Source organism: Hydra vulgaris, chromosome 05, assembly GCF_038396675.1.
Source record: "Hydra vulgaris chromosome 05, alternate assembly HydraT2T_AEP".
NCBI lineage: Eukaryota > Metazoa > Cnidaria > Hydrozoa > Anthoathecata > Hydridae > Hydra > Hydra vulgaris.
This window is the reverse complement of record NC_088924.1, coordinates 14131472-14144942: the sequence shown is the minus strand read 5'-3', so window position 1 is coordinate 14144942 and position 13471 is coordinate 14131472. Positions and strand designations below refer to the sequence as shown.

Below are 13471 nucleotides of genomic sequence, written 5' to 3'. Positions count from 1 at the left end.
AGCATTAACACAATTAAGAACAGTGTAGTTTATTTTTTCGTTATTTCCAGTTAATACTAGTGGACGCTTTGCACCTCTTCTGGTAATTACTTTCGTATCGCCTTTGTCACCATTGAAATCAGTTTCATCACAGTTCCACAAATGCATGGCTTTACTAAAATCTATTTTTGCTAAATCAAAATGTTTTTTCAAAACATAAAAATAACGGGCAATAATTTCTGGTGTGCACGACCCTGCTCTCAAAGATGCGAAGCTTGTAGCTGCTCTTTTGCCTAGTCCTAAGAGCCATCGACTCATAAACCTTTTATACCATTTGCTACTAGGCATTCTATTTTTAAACAAACACTTTTCATCATTTTAAATTAAATGATCTCTCATTAAACTTTTAACTTGATCTAACCGTCAAAGTTTTATTGTGTCTGGTTTAAGGTGAAAACTAAAGTAAACCTTGTTTCCGTCATAACTTTTTAACGGAGTAAGATTTTGAAAATCTAAAACTATTTTTAGAATCAGCAGAAAATTTCCAAAAAAATACCTTACCTTTGTTTTTAAATTGCCTTTTTAATTCTTTTATGCTAAGAACCTAATTTCTAAAAAAAAGTTTGATCTTTAAGGTTAGATTTTGTTTAAACTTAAATATCTTATTAAAGCAATGATTTAAACAATTTTTTATTGAAATTTTATAATTTTCCACACACTAAAAATTAAAAACTTTATTAAACTTTGCAAATATCTTTATTTTTAGTGAAGATATTAAGTTTTCCTAATAAGTGTCCGCTTTTGCGCACTGTCCGGTTTGTGATACTTTTACTTTTTAGTTCTCTCAACCATTTATTTTACCACTGAATGTCAAAGAAAATATGAAAGATATGAGTAATTTTATCAGCAAACTCCATTTTCTACTGAATTGTGTGTCTGAAACTGATTAAGTTTTAAATTGAGCTACATTATAATACAAAATACTAAAACGATTTCCAATAAATGGAACTAACAATAGTTTTGCATATTCTCATAATTATCTTGTAACAGAATTTTTCAAAAGAATTTAAAAATTTCTTTCATAATAAGTTTTAGTAAACTTATTTGGATTAAGACATAACTATTTGAATACGGAGATTAAGTAATTCTATTAAAGCATCCTTGTTATAATATAGGGCGCCCTATATTATCACAAGGATGCTTTAATAGAATTACTTAATCTGTATCCAAATAGTTTTACAAATCCGTAATCTAAATAGTTTACTAAAAGCTATTAAGAAAGATTTCACAAGTCTTGTATTTATAGCTAAAGTTGGTGCGTTACGAATTATTGACAAACTACTAAGAGGTCCCTTGTGGATCACAGGTCCTTTGCATTATTAAAATACTTGAAAGCATTTTGTATTTGACTTCTACACACATAAAAAAAGATACTCATCTTCAGATATGATTTACTACAAACTGATTGAAAACACACAAAATAATGAGTTTGATTCTTTAATTGTGCAATCACTTGAAGTTATTTTCCATGCTATTTCTATTATTTTAGAGTTTTTCAATAAAACTCGTTAGCGAGAACCGGAACAAAGTGTTATAAATATTATTTGTTATGTACATTTAACTTTCTTGTAGTAACTAAACGTGGGGCAAATCAAACATCGCTCTGAAAAAAAAAAGAACAAATAATTTAAAGTATGTTAGCGAATGTACATAACCTTCAAATTTTGCGTCAAATAGGGTGTTCTAGAAAATTGGTTTAAAACATATTGAAAGATACATTACTACTGATGATAGAATTCGAAAGCCGCCGCCAAGAAAAACTTCAACCAATATAGATTGCTAAATTGTTAAGATATCTAAAACAGAACCTTTTTAACTTCTAATAAAATAAAATTAAAAATTGAAAAACTGCATCACGAAGTTGTGTCAGCCTCAACAATTCGTCGTCGTTTAAAAGTAGCCGCTCTTTGAGGCTGTATAGCAAAGAAAAGAACCCTTGTATCAAAACGAAATCGGCTAAATCAATTAAGGTTTGCAAAAATTTTCCTAAACCAAAGTTTAATCTATATTGGTTGAAGTTTTTCTTGGCGGCGGCTTTCGAATTCTATCATCAGTAGTAATGTATCTTTCAATATGTTTTAAACCAATTTTCTAGAACACTCTATTTGACGCAAAATTTGAAGGTTATGTACATTCGCTAACATACTTTAAATTATTTGTTCTTTTTTTTTTCAGAGCGATGTTTGATTTGCCCCACGTTTAGTTACTACAAGAAAGTTAAATGTACATAACAAATAAAAGCTAATTTTTCTTGAATTATTTTTTTTAAATTACTGTACGCAAATTGTTATCAGTTCTTATCATTTCTCTTAAAATGTTAAAATATGTTGTAACATTTTGAGATAAGTACATTAAATAACAATTTAAGTTTTAATTAAGTACAGAGAAATATCAAATAAACTAAATGTTTTTTTGTTTTTGTTTTAATTGTTTTGAAATATTTATGCGTTGGGGAAGGAGGGAGAGAGCATTTGTTTTGAAAAAAAATAATTCGTACGTACGCGGAGAGGGAGGGGGAGTCTTCGAAGGCGTAGAGGTTCGTACAAGAGGGGAGGGGAATCCTAAATCAGTTGTTTTACTGCGTACGTACTTTATAGATACCCCTAGTGATAAAGGAAGATATATTATTTAAAAGTGCAAACATTCGCAAAAAGTCAAAAAATAAGATATGATTTTTCAAAATACAATTAGTAAAAAAAAAAGGGGGGAGAGAGTTTTAAAGTCTGGGATACTACAATGATTTTTTATCTTATTGTTTATATTTTAAATTATTGATTAATAAATTTTAATTATTAATTAATATATATTCATAATTTCCCGAATAAAGAGAGAAATTATATTAACTCTAATGAAGAAAACGTAAGATATGCTATTTCTGAAATTACTTTAAAATAAAAAAGAAAAAAGTAATTTACAAATTTTGGTGTCTTTGTGGACGCTTAGTAGATTTATGGTTTAATTTTTTTTGTTTGCCCAGATCAACGCTAAACATTCTTTTACAGCTTTCTTATCTTCGCGTAGCTTTTCTTCACGTTGCTCTTCCGATTTGTCTTTATCGAACTTTTGTTTTTGTTCAAGCAAACTCTCAATACTCTAAATTCTCAAATTTGGCATTTTACGGTTTCCTTTTTTTACTTTTTTGGAATTTGCAACATCTTTTTAAGGGATTTTTATTTTGAAATTGATGCATTAACTGGAAAATATCCTTGATTTTCTTGAATTTTGATTTCAAATGGGTAATCAAAACCTGCGTTCAAAGTTTCAAATTTCAGCAAATTGAATTTCAAATCTCTTGGAATTGTTGAAACATTGTCAAGTAGTATTTCATTAATGATCAATTTATTTTGATTTGCTTGGGCTAAACGTTACGCACCTAATTTACGATCCATGTTTAAATTTTTGACATATTCTTGAGGAAATATTCCTTGAAAGTATTTTTAATTACTTCTCTGTGAAAACATTGTCCTCAACAACTTTAAGTAATTTTTCAAAAGTTGGATAATGGAGTGTTTCATTTGTCAGTCCCTTCTATTTGTGACTTTTTTTTGTCCATGCTTGATTAGCAGGTCCAAAGAGCGTCACAAACTTACAAAATGTGAGATGCTTTTAAAATTTTATCTGAAATAATCTTCACTGAGGTTGCACCAAACTTGTGACGTCTGTGCAAACAATTTTATTTATAAAGCCATGTTCCAGCAAAAAATATGAAATGTATACGTTTACTTTATATGAAAAGTTACACAACTTTGTGTTATGTTTATGCATATTAAAATTTGATTGGATAACTTTGAATTAAAATGAATAAAAGTTGCATTTAAACAAAAATTCGTCATATCTAGTGTAAAAAATTTTTTTGATTTACTTTGTTAGAAAATACAATTAAAATGTAAAATATTGTAACAAAAAGTAACAAACTAATAAATAAATCATATACTTGTAAAGAAGTAAATTAAAATTAAAAACATCCTTAGAAATGTCCCAGTAATTGACAAATTTTATCTTACAAAGTTGCCTTTCCACCGGTTTGTTTTTGTATTTGTCTTTTATAAAGTCAATGATAAATTATCTTTTGGAAATTTTCATTAAATAAGATGACTACTGACAGCTCAGTAGTCGTAGAAGCAGTTCGTAAATACGTATCTAAAACTGTATCATTCTTGCTAATATAGTTTTGCAAAACTATATTGGCTATTTTTTTAGCTTGCTAAAAAAGCTATTTTTTTTTGCAAAAATTTTTTTTTTCAACAGAAAAATAAGAAATATAAGTTTGGTTTGGAGATACAATAATGGAATAACTGATGTATTATGTTTTTAATCAGGTTTTTGCAACTTTTAAAACAATTGCAAATAACATTGAACTTAAGCGTCATCATGGCACTCTTTGCAATCGGCAGAAATAGCATCAATCACAAAAATTCCTCGTGGTAACATGACCTACTTAAATTAAATTACTTAAATTACACGGCCTGATTTGTTGCACTTTACGTAAAAAATTATAAGTTTTTTTACGGTTTATGTATAAAAGCTTGAGTTTTTGTTATGGTTGAGTCGTGTTTTTACAATAAATGTTTTATTCTTATTTTATTAAAATGGTTAAATAAAAGTTAGATTTTCTTTGAGTACTTACATTAGTTTTTGCTGGATTTTTTGCCAACTGATTGCCTGCTTCACTTTATTCCAATAACAAAGAATACTGAAATAAGTTTTCAGATAGCTATATATCAACATGCTTCTGAAAATAAACTTACATGTTGCTAAGATTGCCTAAAACTCTCCATTAAAAATATAATCAAAGGTTTGTAATTTTGTATTTATTATAATTGAAATTATATTAAGAAATACCTTTTTACTAGGAATATTTGTTTGATCTTTGTCTTTTTTTGAATTCTTTTACTTGCTGAATATGTAATTTCTTTTTGCAAATTATTATAAATGATATCGTTGACAATACGGGACTATATTTCATTATTCCTTTTTAGTGATTTTCACTAGTAAAATCAACACTACCATAACAACTTGTTCTTCAAATTTTTAATTGAAAAAGAATAAATGCAATACTTGATTAGAATAGGATAAATAGCATATAGAGTACTAAAAAGATAAAAAATAAAATCAGTCAGAGGTTGAATTGAATTATAGGCTCTCATAAGTTTAACATATAAATCTTTTTTCTAATTTTTTACTATTGTAACTTGCTATAGTATATGTATAGTATAGTATAAGTATGTTGTCTTCAGAATGCCGATTTAAGTATTTACTTTTTTTAAGTATTATAGTATTTAAGTATTATAGTATTTAAGCATTATAGTATTTAAGTATTATAGTATATAGCAGACAACTAAGCAATATCTTGCATAATATTTTTTAAGGACTATCAAATGTCTGATAAATATTTCCCTCTCAGAAAATATTATAGAGCAGACTTCTGCCAAAATCTTTTCACTATTGTATATTTCTAAAAGACACACAAAAGGTCTACCACTGGCAATTTAACAATAATTACTAAAACCTAGCTCCAAAGAATCAATTTTTAATCTTAAAGTAAGTACAAATATATAGTCAACTTCAGGTAAATTGTTCATAAGAAATACAGTAGCTTGTAGTGTTGTTCTCAGAGCATGAGAAGTTTGATTGGTTAATGCAAAATATTTCCAATTTGACCAAATTTCAATACAGTTAGCAATTTCTTTTTTAAGTAAGGGTTTGTTATCACCTTTCACAGCAGCATTGCTGAGTTGATTAGGTGAATTGAGTTTCTGTTTTAAATTAAGTGTAATAGATAAGTTATATAACAATGATAAGTATTCTTTCAGGAAAATAACTCAACATTTTGTCAAGTATTGCCAATTTAAGTTTGACGACTTGTTTGTTGTTTCCGAGATAAGTGACTTGATAATTAATTTTTATTGCTTTTTCTTGCCTGTTTATTAATTGATCTCTTAATAAGCTTTTTGAAATATATTCCCTGCAATGCAACCAGCAGTTACTTCAAACTATAAAATTGCATTAACATTGGTAGAATATTTATCGGTAACAACAGTTCTTACTTTTAGTTTTGATTGGTGCGTTGAGGTAATAACCTGTTATGAAAACCTTAGGTGAGAATTTCACAACATAAGAATAAATTTTCGAAGCCTTACAATCATTAAAACAAAAACAACTTCTTTATAAAGATTATTTTCTCAATCTTCGGGAAAATATTTACCGTTTTGATATTGGGCTGCATTTTGCAAATACATATTACATCTTTAGTAAAAAAATCGTAGACAATTTTTGTCTACGATTTTTCTAACATACTACAGTTTTTTAATTTGTAATTTTCATCACTGCGAAACTATTCAGGTAAATAAATATGATAGCCTGGTAAAGAAATATGATAGCCTTTTATAAGACAATGAAAAGTTTAGTATTTTAAACGGTTGGTATGGTTAATATTTCTTCCAAAACAGTTGGTATGCATAATATTTCTTGGCCTACTGTAATTAAATGGCCTAATTTGTTGCGTTTGAAACATACAGTATAATTATTTACATTGCAAAACACAGTTTTGCAGTGTAAACATTACTAAGAAAATCTAATAATTGCAATTGTAATAAATACAAAATTACAAACCTTCAAAATGATTTTCAATGGAGAGTTTTAGCAACATATAAGGTTATTTTAGTAGCATGTCGATACTAACATATATCTTGATATATGTTGATATAGCTATCTGAAAGCCTATTTTCGTATTCTGTGTTATTGATATAATCTGAAGCAGGCAATCAGTAAGAGAAAAAACCAGCAAAACATAAAATAATTATTCTTAAAAATATCTAACTATTATTTAATCATTTTAATAAAATTAAACTAAAGCATTTATAGTGAAAACACGACTCTTGATAATAACAAGAGCTCTAGCTTTTAGACATAAGCCGTAAAAAAACTGGTCTCTTTTTTTTTATACGGAAAATGCAACAAATCAGGTCGTGTTATTTAAGTAGGCCATGGCGATAAATCACTGAGTTACGTGGTGGTAAAGTACCGAGGCCATGGTGGTAAATTACAGAGTTGTTAACAAGATCAAAAGTAGCGAGACCAAGGCCACATGTTACAAGGCCAAGGCCAACCCCTACGCAAACATTTTAAGACTTAAAATTTTGCTTTAAGGTGGAAAACCCCTGAAAAATTTTTTTTGAGTAAATATCAATATTTTATAAATTTAACTTCATATACAAAAGAAGTAGACACTAACAAATCGAAAGTCTTGAGCATAGAAAAAGACCTACGCGATTTTAAAAAAACTTTCAAGAAATAAGCATCACGGAAAAATTAAATCAGATCACGAAGCGTTATGAAAAAGAAATTAACAATTTAAATAAAAAGGCATTAGATCTGGAGAACCGGTCTCGAAGGAATAATTTAAGAATAGACGGGATATATGAAAAAACAAATGAAAATTGGGCTGAGTGCGAAAATGTAGTAAAGGAAATGTTCAAAAACCAACTAAAAATTAAAAATGATATAGTTATAAAAAGAGCTCATAAAATAGGCCAACCTAAAGAAAATAAAAACCAAGAACTGTTGTCCTAAAAATGTTAAATTTTTAAAACAAAACAAAAATACTTAATGCTACAAAAAACTTGCGAGGAACAGGGATTTATGTTAATGAGGATTTCGCTAAAGAAACGATCGAAAACCGAAAAAAGTTGTGGGATCAAGTCAAAAAGCTGCGACTCGAAGGTAAGTATGCAGTTATTAAATATGATAAAATTTTTTCTAGAGAATTTCGGAAGTAAATGTGTTCGTTCTCAAAAAGAATTCCTTTTTAATTTATTTGTTATAACTAATCATGCCCAGTCGGCATATCTAGTATTGTAAATACTCGTAGTATTGATCACGTATAACATACCGCCATTGATACCAGAAAAATACGCATTTAGTTTTAAGTTTCGAATTCGAGTTCAATACCACTTATTTATCAAAAATACGTATTTATAATATTTGATCAAAATCGGATATGATATCGAACCCGATTTTGATCAAATATTGCCAAATAAAGGAAAAACGAAAATCTTTGCTTTTAAAGCGCATGCTTAAACTGATATAGCAAAAATAAAATTTAAATTAAAAAGGTTTCCTTTGAGAAATTTAGTAAATTATCTCCAGTACAGTTACAGTACTTTTTTGCACTAAAAGAGTTACTAAAACTTTATCATAAAAATATTTATTACTACTTTTAAATTTATTAATTTAGTTTTATGAAGTCCTAAATTAATATAATTCAAATATACGTTAAATCCTATCATTTCATACCTTACTTATTTTATTCCGTTGATTACTATTTTATTGACATTTCTGTTATACTATTACCTTTTTTTGTTCTGTTTTAGAAAATTTAGAAAAATAAGTTAAAATTTTGAGCCAACGCTGACATTTTATTTGTTGCTAAACGTTAAATTTTGTTATTAGGATTGCAGTTCTTTTATCTGTTTTTTGTTCTTTATTCAATAAGTATTTGATTTAAATTAAATATGATTATAATTTGATATTTTATTACGAGATATATGTCTTTATATATAAATATATATGAACCTTTTTAGATTTTTTCATGTTATTTTAAAATTTTTTGTTCACGCAATTCAAGTTATATATGTCTATAGTTTGCATATATGTTTATATTATGTTCAGAATTAAAAAGTTTTTGATAAATATATGTATGTGGTAATATGTGTTATATAATTGTTTTATAAATGTATTTTTAAAATAGTATAAAATGTATCTATTGTGTATATAAATATTATAAGAAGTGTTTATATATGTTATATAAATTTAAATAAATATATTGTGTTTTATAGTTAGTATATATGTTTATATTATGTTGTTTCCATGACATAGAAACATCATAATATAAACATATATACTAACTATAAAACACAATATATTTATTTAAATTTATATAACATATATAAACACTTCTTATAATATTTATGGATCATGTTTTCAAAGTGTGTGACTTGGCAAACGTGTTGAGCAAGATTTTGCATAAAGTTGTTATTTATGTTACTAATGTTGTTACATTTGGCTTACCTTTATGTTGGTGTCTATTGTTAAAAATTATAAGTGGTTTTATTATTGAAAGTCACTGCTTTTAATCATTCACTAAAAGCCACTCAAGAAAAATCATTTTGCCACATATACATTTTGTTTATATCTTAATTTGAATTTTTAGAACCATGACGTACCAACATGAATTGTTTTCTAAAAGCTAACATGAAATAACAATATTTAACAACTACTACTCTCTTATCATGACATCTTATCTCTATCTGATATATTGATTTGCGATTCATATATGATGTTTTTCTTTGTATTTGCTTATCCATTACATTTTTTTATTTCAGATTTATCATATGATGTATTTATGCAATATAAAAGAACGAATATATGTAAATTTTTATGAATTTTTTAAAAACATCTGCTAATAATTAGTCCAGTCAATGTTCAAACTTCAATTTTGCATATGTCATCTTTAAGTAGTTTCTAGGCTTTTCTAAATGTGTTTCTTATTCACATGGTTTTACAAGCAAGGTATGCAAGCAAATTTGAGCTGAAATTTTTTTTTTAGCCTTTAAAGAGAATTGGCATTACACTTTTTTAAATTTAATTTGTTTAAATATAGTAGTTTTAACAAATAAATGTTTGTTTGTTCTTTGTTTTTTTACTTATTTGTTTTCAGATTCTTAAGAACTTGGCAACTTATTTAAGAAAGTTTTTTTTTTTTTTTAGTGCAATTGGAAAGAGCTGAAAGTTATTTTTTAGAGCAATTGAAAAGAACTACAGTGTTTTTTTGTTACTTCACACAGTATAACTGATACTGATTTGAGTAAGTTTACTATTTTGTTTTATTTGATATTGGATTTATTTGATATTTGATATATGTTATATTAGATATATATTTTATGTATTTAACATGGAAAACTGACTGTAATTTGTTGACACAAAAGTTTATAAACATAAATCTGCCTATATTTCAGTTTATTTTATATTTCTCTGTATCTTTATAAATATTCTTTCTTAGAAAAAATAACAGACTAGAAAAAAATAAATTCCTTTTGAAAGTAGTTGAAAAAAATGATGATGTATTTCCATATTTCATTGTGTAAAGTGCAATACCACTTTTTAAAGGTATGTGAATAGATATATAGGGGAACATGGGGCAAGATGACGACTGTTTCGAAAAATGCCTTTATCTTAGTCTGTCCCAAAAAATAAAACTTACCTTTAGCTGGTGATGTAGCGATGTAATAAATCAAGTCAAACGAGGATAAAAAGTTTTTTTTTCAATGTCGGAAAAACTTTTTTAATACTTAGCTTTCTTCACAAAAATAATGTTTAAAAAGAAACCATTGATAAATCTAGTAAAATTAATCTACTTCCCTTTCAGCTAAAGTCAACTGTTATATTTAGTTTTGCTTAAGAGATAACTGTTGGTCGTCATCTTGCCCCACTCGTCATTTTACCCCATGTTCCCCTATATATATATATATATATATATATATATATATATATATATATATATATATATATATATATATATATATATATATATATATATATATATATATATATATATATATATATATATATATATATATATATATATATATATATATATATATATATATATATATATATAAATAATTAATTTAGAGTAAAATATACTGATTGACATTACTTCATTTTTTCATACAAGATTGTGCATTTATTATTTTTATGCATTAAGGTAAAAATAATTTTGTGCATTGTAGTCTAGATTCTTTTTTAATTAAAAATAATTGATGTAAATAAATGTTGTTTAATATTTTTGATAAACGACTAATGTATGTAAACATATAAAAAGATATGGATTTCAATAAATCTTAAGTTTAAATAAAGTCTTTGATTAGAAAAGATCACAATTTGTAAGATTCTTTTACGTTCATTTATTCAGTTGCAGCGATAGTAAGATTACTGGATATGTTTAATGATAATAGTTAAATTGAAATAGATAGTATTAGGCTCAATGAAGTTGTTAATGTAAATGCTTATAGGCAACTTGAAAATAGTAGTCAAATGAAAAAAATAGATCATTTCTAAGAAATATTTTACGATTTGCTTGCTATTTTATGGTATAATTGTTTAAATTGTTTAACTATAATTGTCCCTCGATTGTTCAAATATTGTAATAAATAAAATCTTTTCAGTCCAAGTATTTAAGTTAATAAAATATTTTATTAAGTTGTGGTGTTATTTGCCAGTGTGTTGTCTAGCCTTTTTATAATCTTTTTTAATTATTCTGTAGTCACGGAATATATATTTTCTGTTATTATTATCCTAATTCTACTAACAATAAAATGCAAATAGTACTTTTGTAATTAAAAATTGTAATTTTTTTTTAATTTAATTTTTTAGGTATTTGCAGGCTTTACTTGACTCTCCGTTTCTGGTACCTGTGTTGTGACAGATTTTAAAAAGAACTCAACTGATGTTGATGCGGTCTTCGTCGTTAACTATAAGCAATGACGTTGCTGATAGGAAGTTAAAATATTTATAGATAAATTTGTATTTAATTTTTTAGATAATATATCAAGTTATTAATGTGTTTTTATTGTTATTAATGATTTAATAACTCATAACCCGTATTACGGGTTTCTTATTGCTAGTCATTTTCATTATATTATGAATTCATATTAGTTAATAAAATTGTATTGAATATTCTCTGATTATCGTGTTTTATACGTTTTTAAATGCGAGTTTGATACTCAGTAGGCGTCGTATTGTATACCTGTCTTTATACGCATCTGATGTCTATTTTTAATGCGCGTTTGACACGATAAAATGGCTAACAAATATTCGTAAATAATGCGTATTCTGGAAAGTTTTAAATGCGCATGTAATACCAGGAAAATATCGTATTAAATATTCTCTGGTTATCGTATTTTATACGTGTTTACAAGAGTTTCAAATGCGAGTTTGATACTCAGTAGGCGTCGTATTGTATACCTGTCTTTATACGCATCTAATGCGTATTTTTAATGCGTATTCGACACGATAAAATGGCTAACATTCATACCACATCGATACGTATTTAAACGAGTTTCTAATGCGCATTTACAACTAAATTTGCCGACTGGGTGGCTTTAAAAAGTGACTTTGAAACTCTTGCCTTTAATTTTTTTGAAACGAAATTTTTTTCATTACACGAAAACTCCGACCCAGATATTAATTATTTTCATGATACAAAAATCGAATATTCTTACTATTATCCAAGTGAATTAAGAGGAATTCTATTTAAGAATGTTAATTCTTAAATAGAATTCCTCTTAATTCACTTGGATAATAGTTCAAATTAGCAACGTTCAAATTAGAATTCTACACGCAAACATCAGAAGCATTAATTGTAATTTTGAAAAGTTCTAAAATTTACTTGAGGAAACTAAATACTTTTTTAATATAATTTGCTTAACTGAAACTTGGGCTACCTCAAACGACACTAATAAAAATTTTAATTTTTATCTTTCTCATTTTGAAATAATTTCTCTTGAAAGGCAAATAAATAAGCGTGGTGGTGGAGTTCTAATTTACGTTCATGAAAATATTAGGCATTGCTGTAGAAATGATCTTTGCGTTTCTGACGGCGATGGAGAAATATTAACAATTGAGATTACTAATGAACGAACAAAAAACATTTTAATTAGCTGTTGTTATCGACCGCCAGATGGCGTGAGCGAGAACTTGAGCATGTTTTTACAGCAAAAAGTTATTGCGAAAGGTAACAACGAAAAGAAAAAAAACTTTCTAATTGGTGATTTTAATATGAATTGTTTTGACTACAATGACGATAACAAAGTTAGAAATTTTTATGATGCAATTTTTGAATCTGGAGCAATTCCTTTAATAAATCGTCCAACTAGAGTAACAAAAAATTCAGCAACCTTGCTGGATAATATTATTTCCACAGACTTGTTCAACAGTGATATAAAATTGGGCATCTTAAAACAGATATTTCAGACCACTTTCCTATTTTTCTAACCATAAACACTAACCAACCACAACAAAAATTAAATAAAGTTATAAATAAAAGTTTTTTTAAACCATCAAATATTGAGTCTTTCAAAAATCAGCTCTCATTATTACATTGGAAACACTTAAATTTTAATGAAAACGCGAACAACCTTTATGAAAAGTTCTTTGAAACATTTGCCTCTATTTACGAATCTAATTTTTCCAATTGTTACAGTTACATTAAAAACAAAACACTTTAATAATCCCTGGATTACCAAAGGATTCAAAAAATCATCCAAAACAAAACAAAAGCTATACATTAAATATCTAAAAACAAAAACACCAGCTAGTGAAAAAATTTACAAAGATTACAAAAATCTTTTCGAAAAAATTCGAAAAAATTTAA

At 26.6% G+C, this 13471-nt stretch overlaps 1 long non-coding RNA gene across 1 annotated transcript; it reads left to right on the top strand.

The window, feature by feature from the left end:
- Positions 1–8935: 8935 nt before the first annotated feature.
- Positions 8936–11662, top strand: LOC136080599 (uncharacterized). The gene is made up of 3 exons (XR_010638553.1): positions 8936–9609; positions 9808–9904; positions 11473–11662. It is a non-coding gene; the product is annotated as an uncharacterized LOC136080599 (long non-coding RNA).
- The last annotated feature ends 1809 nt before the right edge of the window (positions 11663–13471 follow it).